This window comes from Microplitis mediator, chromosome 11 (assembly GCF_029852145.1).
Source record: "Microplitis mediator isolate UGA2020A chromosome 11, iyMicMedi2.1, whole genome shotgun sequence".
Lineage (NCBI taxonomy): Eukaryota > Metazoa > Arthropoda > Insecta > Hymenoptera > Braconidae > Microplitis > Microplitis mediator.
Genome location: NC_079979.1, coordinates 425,240 through 432,760, shown reverse-complemented (window position 1 = coordinate 432,760; position 7,521 = coordinate 425,240). Strand labels below are relative to the sequence as shown.

General features: G+C 29.5%; 1 long non-coding RNA gene across 2 annotated transcripts; it reads right to left on the bottom strand.

Moving 5' to 3' along the window:
- Positions 1-568: 568 nt before the first annotated feature.
- Positions 569-7,505, bottom strand: LOC130677474 (uncharacterized). Of its 2 annotated transcripts, none has more exons than XR_008991612.1 (5): positions 7,378-7,505; positions 7,080-7,184; positions 3,453-4,780; positions 3,233-3,337; positions 569-771 (listed from the first exon to the last, which is right to left on the bottom strand). It is a non-coding gene; the product is annotated as an uncharacterized LOC130677474 (long non-coding RNA). The 2 variants fall into 2 exon arrangements; XR_008991611.1 differs by having other exon boundaries at positions 3,523-4,780; positions 7,378-7,504.
- Between the last annotated feature and the right edge of the window lie 16 nt (positions 7,506-7,521).

Genomic DNA, 7,521 nt, shown 5'->3' with positions numbered 1-7,521 from the left:
TTGTTGACTCAACTATAAATGAGAACCACTGCAATACTATACTTTTTACATTCAAGTGGAAAGGAGGGAAATAGGTGCGCGCTCGTCGTTTTTTGCGTTTCTCGCGCAAGTCTATGTCAAAACTCTGGGTCAAGAATCTGGTGAAATTCTGGTCACAGACTGGCCCAAGTCTGCAGCCAGTCTGGATAAAGATTCTTGATCAAATGTCTTGGTCGAGAATTGTACAATTCTTTACAAAGTGCTTCTCCAAGTATCTTGCCAAAGAATCTTGCCCAATTCCATTGCTACTAGGGACACTGCCGCCATTTTTCATTAGGAATGTTCTCCTTATTTATTTTTTTTTTTTACTTTTATTACCGTATATTTACCATGGAAATTTCTATGGGAAAAGAGCGGGATATTCAATTTTATTCGAAATTTAACTTTTAAAAAAAAACATAACATGAGCGTTCGAGGCGTGCACTTTTGGATTTTCCAAATTTTTTTTTTAAACTACTGTCTATTTAACATTTCGTCGGTCGTGTAATGCGCGCACACTTAAAAAAAAATGAATCAGTGTTCTTCAAAATTAGTTTTGTGAATAAGAGATATTTATTGATCAACAAAATAAATTTTCAAGTCTGTACAGTATTATCATATGTATTTTGTTGCTGCTCAAACTCCGCTATACATTTGATATTTATATTCCGCATCCGTTATACATGTACCTTGCATACGATACGAACTGCATTGATGACCTGCACAACAGCCGTAACCCTGAGATGGATGGCACTAAAAAAAATTTTTTATTTTATAAGTCAAGCTGTCAAACTAAACGTTTCAAGAGTTTCAGTTAAAATTTTAAAAGTAGAAAAGTTTGCTTCTACAAGTTTTTATTTTTAAATCAAATACATCTAAACTTTAATTAAAATATATTTTACTATTCAATCAAATCGCGTGCTCAAAGGTAAAAGGGCTTATAGCTAAGGGTTAATAGGGATTTGGGGTGAAAGGGCGTATAAAAAATTTTTTTTTGCCATTCGGTTTGAAATTGTCTGAAACGTAAAAATCTGTGAAAAAAAAAAGTTGGTATCCTAAAGCTGAAAGGGCGTATCTCAAGACATACGCCCTTTCACCTTTAAGAAAAGTACTACTTAAAGGTAAAAGGGCGCATAAAAAAAAATTGTATTATATAGTTTTCATCCCCGGCAGACGTATGCGGATTTTTACGTGCAGACGAAACTCAATCGGTAAATAATGCGCTTGCGCGCTAGTGTCTAGTAGGCCGTAATGAGCTCTGTACAGTCAAGGAGAAAGTTGCGCATGCGTGGACTGATCTTCATACAGAGAGTAACTCTGTTGTCAGCTGTAATTTCGAGAAGTTTGCCGGGCGCATGTTATGCAGAAAAGATAATACGAAATCAAAAGCAAATTCTGACGGTATTTATTGGTTGTTTAGTAAGAATTAAAGTTTTGAAAAATAGATTTGGATAATGATAATTCTGATAGCGAAAACTTTAACATACCAATTAATCACAAGTAATTATTTTATTTCCAATCATTAAATAGGATTACGATAGGTAACTTTGTTAAAGAATTTACTTGTGATTGTGTTACGTTCCCGTAATATTTGATTGATTAAATAAATTAATTATTTTTATTAAATTAATTTTTTTTGCAATATAACGGAAATCGGTTACGATAAGAGAGTCGCCGTGGCTCGCGGGCAGTCAAAACAGATGACGATGCATGAGACTCGGGCCACGACGATTCTCTCACAGGGAACCTGAGATGCGGCGTCAACAATTTGTCAACTCTTTTGCTTTATTATATTTTTATAACGACAAAATAGTCAGTCCTTCGAGAGAGCTCATAGAGCTCGATCCTCTGCTCTCTATACAGTGAATAAACATAATTAATTCTAAATTAATTCAACCTTATTTTGGGGTGCCAATCGGCACCCCAATAGTTTCACCTACACTATGACCTATCCATTCACCTATCATAAATTATTTCGAGTTGGAAACGGCATCGAAAATAAATTAAATTGCGAAAATTAAATGAAATAATAATTTATCAAATAATCGACGACCAAGGCCCACCGGGGGTCTGTCGATACTCCAATAAGGCCAAACCTGAATAAAATTTAATAATTAAAAATTATTTTTATTTTTAGTTAGTTTGGGGTAATTCCCAAAACGTAACAATTGATATATTAATATATGTTGACGTTGGAATTTATTTAAAAAAAAGTAAGATTTCTCATTAAGTGATTAGACAGTCAAAAAGTCTATTTTAGCTGTTTTAATTTTATTACTTAAGATTATTATTTAAAAAAAAAAGTTGTTTCCTACTAAATAAGTTTAAATATGTTATTGTTTCTTATTACTTCCCTAGCAGACCTGAGTTACCGTAAATTCACGGTATTTTTACCGTAAATCTACCGTAGAATACCGTTAAATTCGAGTAGATTTACCGTAAATTAGGTAAATCCACCGTAAATTGCGGTAAATTCACCGTAAATTACGCTAAACCCACCGAATATTACGGTAAACCCACCGTAAATTGCGGTAAATCCGCCGTAATTTACGGTAAATCGGTACTTTACGGTAGATTACCGTAAATTACGGCGGGTAAACCGTAAATTCACCGTCGAATACGATAAATCTACCGTAAAAAAATTCGGGTGGATTACCGAATTACCGTAATTTACGGTGGATTACCGTATTTCCGTATTTTACAGTAAATCCACCGTAAATTGCGGTAAAACAACCGTAATTTACGGTAAATCGGTACTTTACGGTAGATTACCGTAAATTACGGCGGGAATACCGTAAATTTACCGTCGAATACGATAAATCTACCGTAAAAAAATTCGGGTGGATTACCGAATTACCGTATTTTACGGTAAAACCACCGTAAATTACGGTAAATCGGTATTTTACGGTGGATTACCGTAATTTACGGTGGGTTTACCGTAATTTACCGTAATTTGGGTTCGTTAGGGATTATGTAACTAATAACAAACTCGGCCCTAACAGGCCTCGGCTTTATACTATCCCTGCTGCAAACATTACTCACCTCGACCGTAATGGCGCGAGGTTCGCCCAAGGTACATAAATAACTAATACTTTATAATATACAACAAAATTACACCCGGGCGCCGCAGTAATATTTGAAACAATAAAAAGTATTGATAATTCGAGTAAATTTTAACATTTTTTTTTTCGTGTATGTTATGGTAATTACTCACCCAACCGCCTGGACATGCTGCATCTGCACCAACATAGAGACCAATCAACACGAAGATTGATAATAATAAAATTATTTTCGACATTTTTTTATTTTATATGTTGAGCTGGAAAAATAAAATAATTATTTAATTTAAATATTACGAAAAAAATATTAAAGATACGATAAAAAAGTACTCGGATTAATTTATAAAGCATAAAATTTTCTATAAAAAATATTACACATTTTTTCCATAGATTCAATAGTATAAAAGTTATATTTAAAAATATGTAAGCAGCAACTATTTTTTACCGATCACTGTTTTCTGAAGTTCTGTAATCTTGTGTATAAGCAATCTGTGGATTGCTGACTTTTATATACATTGAAATTGAAAATAGTGTCCTTCAACATTTCCGTTTATCAATATTTTTTTGTGATAACTTTGTTGCACAACAAGTAAACATTCATTCGATCATTAATACATTTAATTAATCATAGAAAATGATAACTAATTTTTAGACGCAGAATTAACTTTATAAACTAATAAATACATTACATTGTAAAAAAAAAAAAGAAATGGAAAATTGCTGTGAGTTACGTCTTACAAGATTTTTAAATGCCACAAAAGACCCAAAGTTATCGCGAAGTATCGAGGTTGAGATCAGAAGTCGAATATGAAAAATACATAGAACAGAGTTGGGCAAAACAGGATCGCTAAAAAATAGTTGCCTTAGATAACTAGTGACATCGAGTTTTATAGAGTTCATCTAGTTCAAGGAAAAAGTGTTGCAACCAGTGCAGCCAGATCGTGCGACATTTTTACCCCCATCTGCTACAGTCGATTCTGTCTAAAGGTTCCACGTCGGGACAGGACCATTGCCTAAAGGTTCCCTCCCCACCATCAGCACTTCCCCTACAATATATTCCCCTCGAGCGCCGAGGCGCACGCTAAAACGAACACGTTGCGCAGTAAACATAACCTCAAAAAAACGTGCATTTAAAGTTAGCGGAATATAGTATAGTGCCGGATAGCTCAACTGGTAGAGCACTCGGCGCGATACCGAATTGGTCTGGGTTCGATTCCCAGTTCGGGCTATTATCTATATTTTTCTCAATTTATCTATAAATTGTCTTATTGAGGTTTGCATGTTTAGGTTTCCACTATATTTAAATGGCCCTAACTGACTTCGGCTTTATACTATCCCTGCTGCAAACATTACTCACCTCGACCGTAATGGCGCGAGATTCGCCCAAGGTACATAAATAACTATTACACCAAGATTTTCCTAAAAGTGCTACTAACAGCTACTACGATTAATAAACAAAACATTAAATTGTCAGTAAATAAAAACATATTCTTTAAAATTAGTTTTGAAAATAAAAGATTTTTATTCAATAAAAAAATATATTTGTTTAAATCTTTACTGTATTGTCATAATTATTTTCTTGTTGCTCACTCTAAGTCTATTGACAGCGATTCATATTCCGCATCAGTTAAACATGTACCTTCAAAATAGTGCTCGCTACATTGATGACCTGCACAACAGCCGTAACCCTGAGATGGATGACACTAAGAAAAAAGTTTCATTTTATTAATTTTTCATTCTTCAGTAAAAATTGTTTCAGTACAACGACAAATATAAACGAATCCCGGGAAAAAATGATTTTGCCTAATTATATATAATTATATATAAGACCTTATATATAATTAGATCTAAAAATTGGCCAGGTCTAATTATATATGATTATATATAGGTTATATATGATTATATATAATACGTTATATATAATTAGATCTGAAAATTGCCTGGTCTAATTATATATAATCATATATAAGTTATATATACTCATATATAATTAGATATGATTATGTATAATACATATGTATCATATCGCATCAAAACCAAATCTATTATTGAGCATGTAATTCCTATAAAAGAAAGTGATAGGAGAATGCTGATTAATTATTCCAATGTTAAAATATTAACACATCTCATAAGAGTTGAAAATTATGTATGCAAAAAACCAAACACTTTAAAAACTGTTTGGTAACTGGGTATTATTAACTATACATAAGTTTATTACTTTTTTAACAGACTGAAAAATATAATGTAACGCTTCGTAAATATTTTAAAATTATAATTTATAGTAAAATTGTAATCATTATTTCTGTAAATATACATCTAAAACTGTAATGCATTTAACGAGTATTGATTATTAAATATCAATAAAGACCATAGAGCATCTAATATATTAAATAAGAAAAACTAAATATTAAATATATTCATAAATAAAATATTAACTTATATATATATATATATATATATATATATATATATATATATATATATATATATATATATATATATATATATATATATATATATATATATATATATATATATATATATATATATATATAAATAGTTAATTTAAATTTGATTATATATAGATCTAAAGATCTAAAATATAATAAAAATTACTATATATGGGTCTATATAGGTCAGGTCTAATCAGATCTAATCATATATAGACCCATGTATAACTATGTATATATGGGTATATACTATTATATATACTATTATATGTATTCCATATATAATCATATATAATTAGGCAAAATCATTTTTTTCCCGGTATAATTAGGTCTAATTATATATAAGGCTATATATACTTATATATAGGTCTATATATAACCATATATAATTATATATAATACCATATATAATTATATATATTCCATATTTTATCATATATAATTATATATAATTAGGCGAAACCATTTTTTTCCTGGGATAATTAGGTCTAATTATATATAAGGCTATATATACTTATATATAGGTCTATACATAACCATATATATTCTATATATAATCATATATATAATTAGGCAAAATCATTTTTTTCCTGGTATAATTAGGTCTAATTATATATAAGGCTATATATACTTATATATAGGTCTATATATAACCATATATAATTATATATAATACCATATATAATTATATATATTCCATATATTATCATATATATTCTATATATAATTAGGCAAAATCATTTTTTTCCCGGTATAATTAGGTCTAATTATATATAAGGCTATATATACTTATATATAGGTCTATATATAACCATATATAATTATATATCATACCATATATAATTATATATATTCCATATATAATCGCATATAATTATATATAATTAGGCAAAATCATTTTTTCCTGGGATATTTTGTTTTATCAATCTTAAAGCAATATTCTTATAGGAAATTATATTCTTTACAAATAAAGTCCTTATCCGCGGATTGGTAAATTTCTAATAAAAGAAGTTATGGGACTTAAAAGTTAAAAGTGTGAAATATTAAATTTCGCGGGTTTTAAATAGACCGCTGTAACTTGGTAAATATTGGAGCGACGATTAAAACTCTTTGGTATTTTTTATAGGAAATGAAATTCTCTATAAAAAAAGTCTTCATCCTTGAATCGATAAATTTGTAATTCAAAAAGCTATGGAACTTTGAAGTAAAACTTATATAACAAAATCAAATTTCGAAGTTTTGCGCGTTTTTAAATGAACAATTATAATTTATTGAATGTTGGATTTAAGGGTTGAAATCTCAAAACTCGAAATTTTATCAGTTTAAACTTATTGATTAAAGTTTTAAGATTATTCAAAATTTTTCATGTTTACTTATAATTTATATTTTTTTTAACTTCTCGCTAAGAAAATTGTTAATTTTCAAAATTTCGGGAAGTTATTGGTTTCATCCCGATTTTCGAAAATTCATGAAATGTCGAAGAGCTCGAAAATGTATTTACAACAATTTTTTCGATAGACCGATTTTTTACTGTATTATGGTAATTACTCACCCATCCGCCTGGACATGCTGCATCTGCATCTGCATAGAGACCAATCAATACGAAAATTGATAATAATAAAATTATTTTCGACATTTTTTTATTTTATATTTTAAGCTGGAAAAAGAAAAAGAAAATAATTATTCAATTTAAATATTGCAAGAAACGATCAAAGGTACGATAAAGAAGTACTGCAATTAATTTATAGAGCATAAAATTTTCTATAAAAAATATTTTACTTTTTTTTATTCGTAAATTTGGTGGTAAAAAAATTATAATTAAAAATTCATAAGCAATAATTATTTATTACCGATTATTGTTTTCCGAAGTTCTGTAAACTTTTGTGCAATCGATCGGCGAATCGCTGACGTTTATATGTTGAAAATCATGTCCTTCGACATTTCCGATGATGAATATTTTTTTGTGATAATTTTGTTGCACAACAAGTTGATAT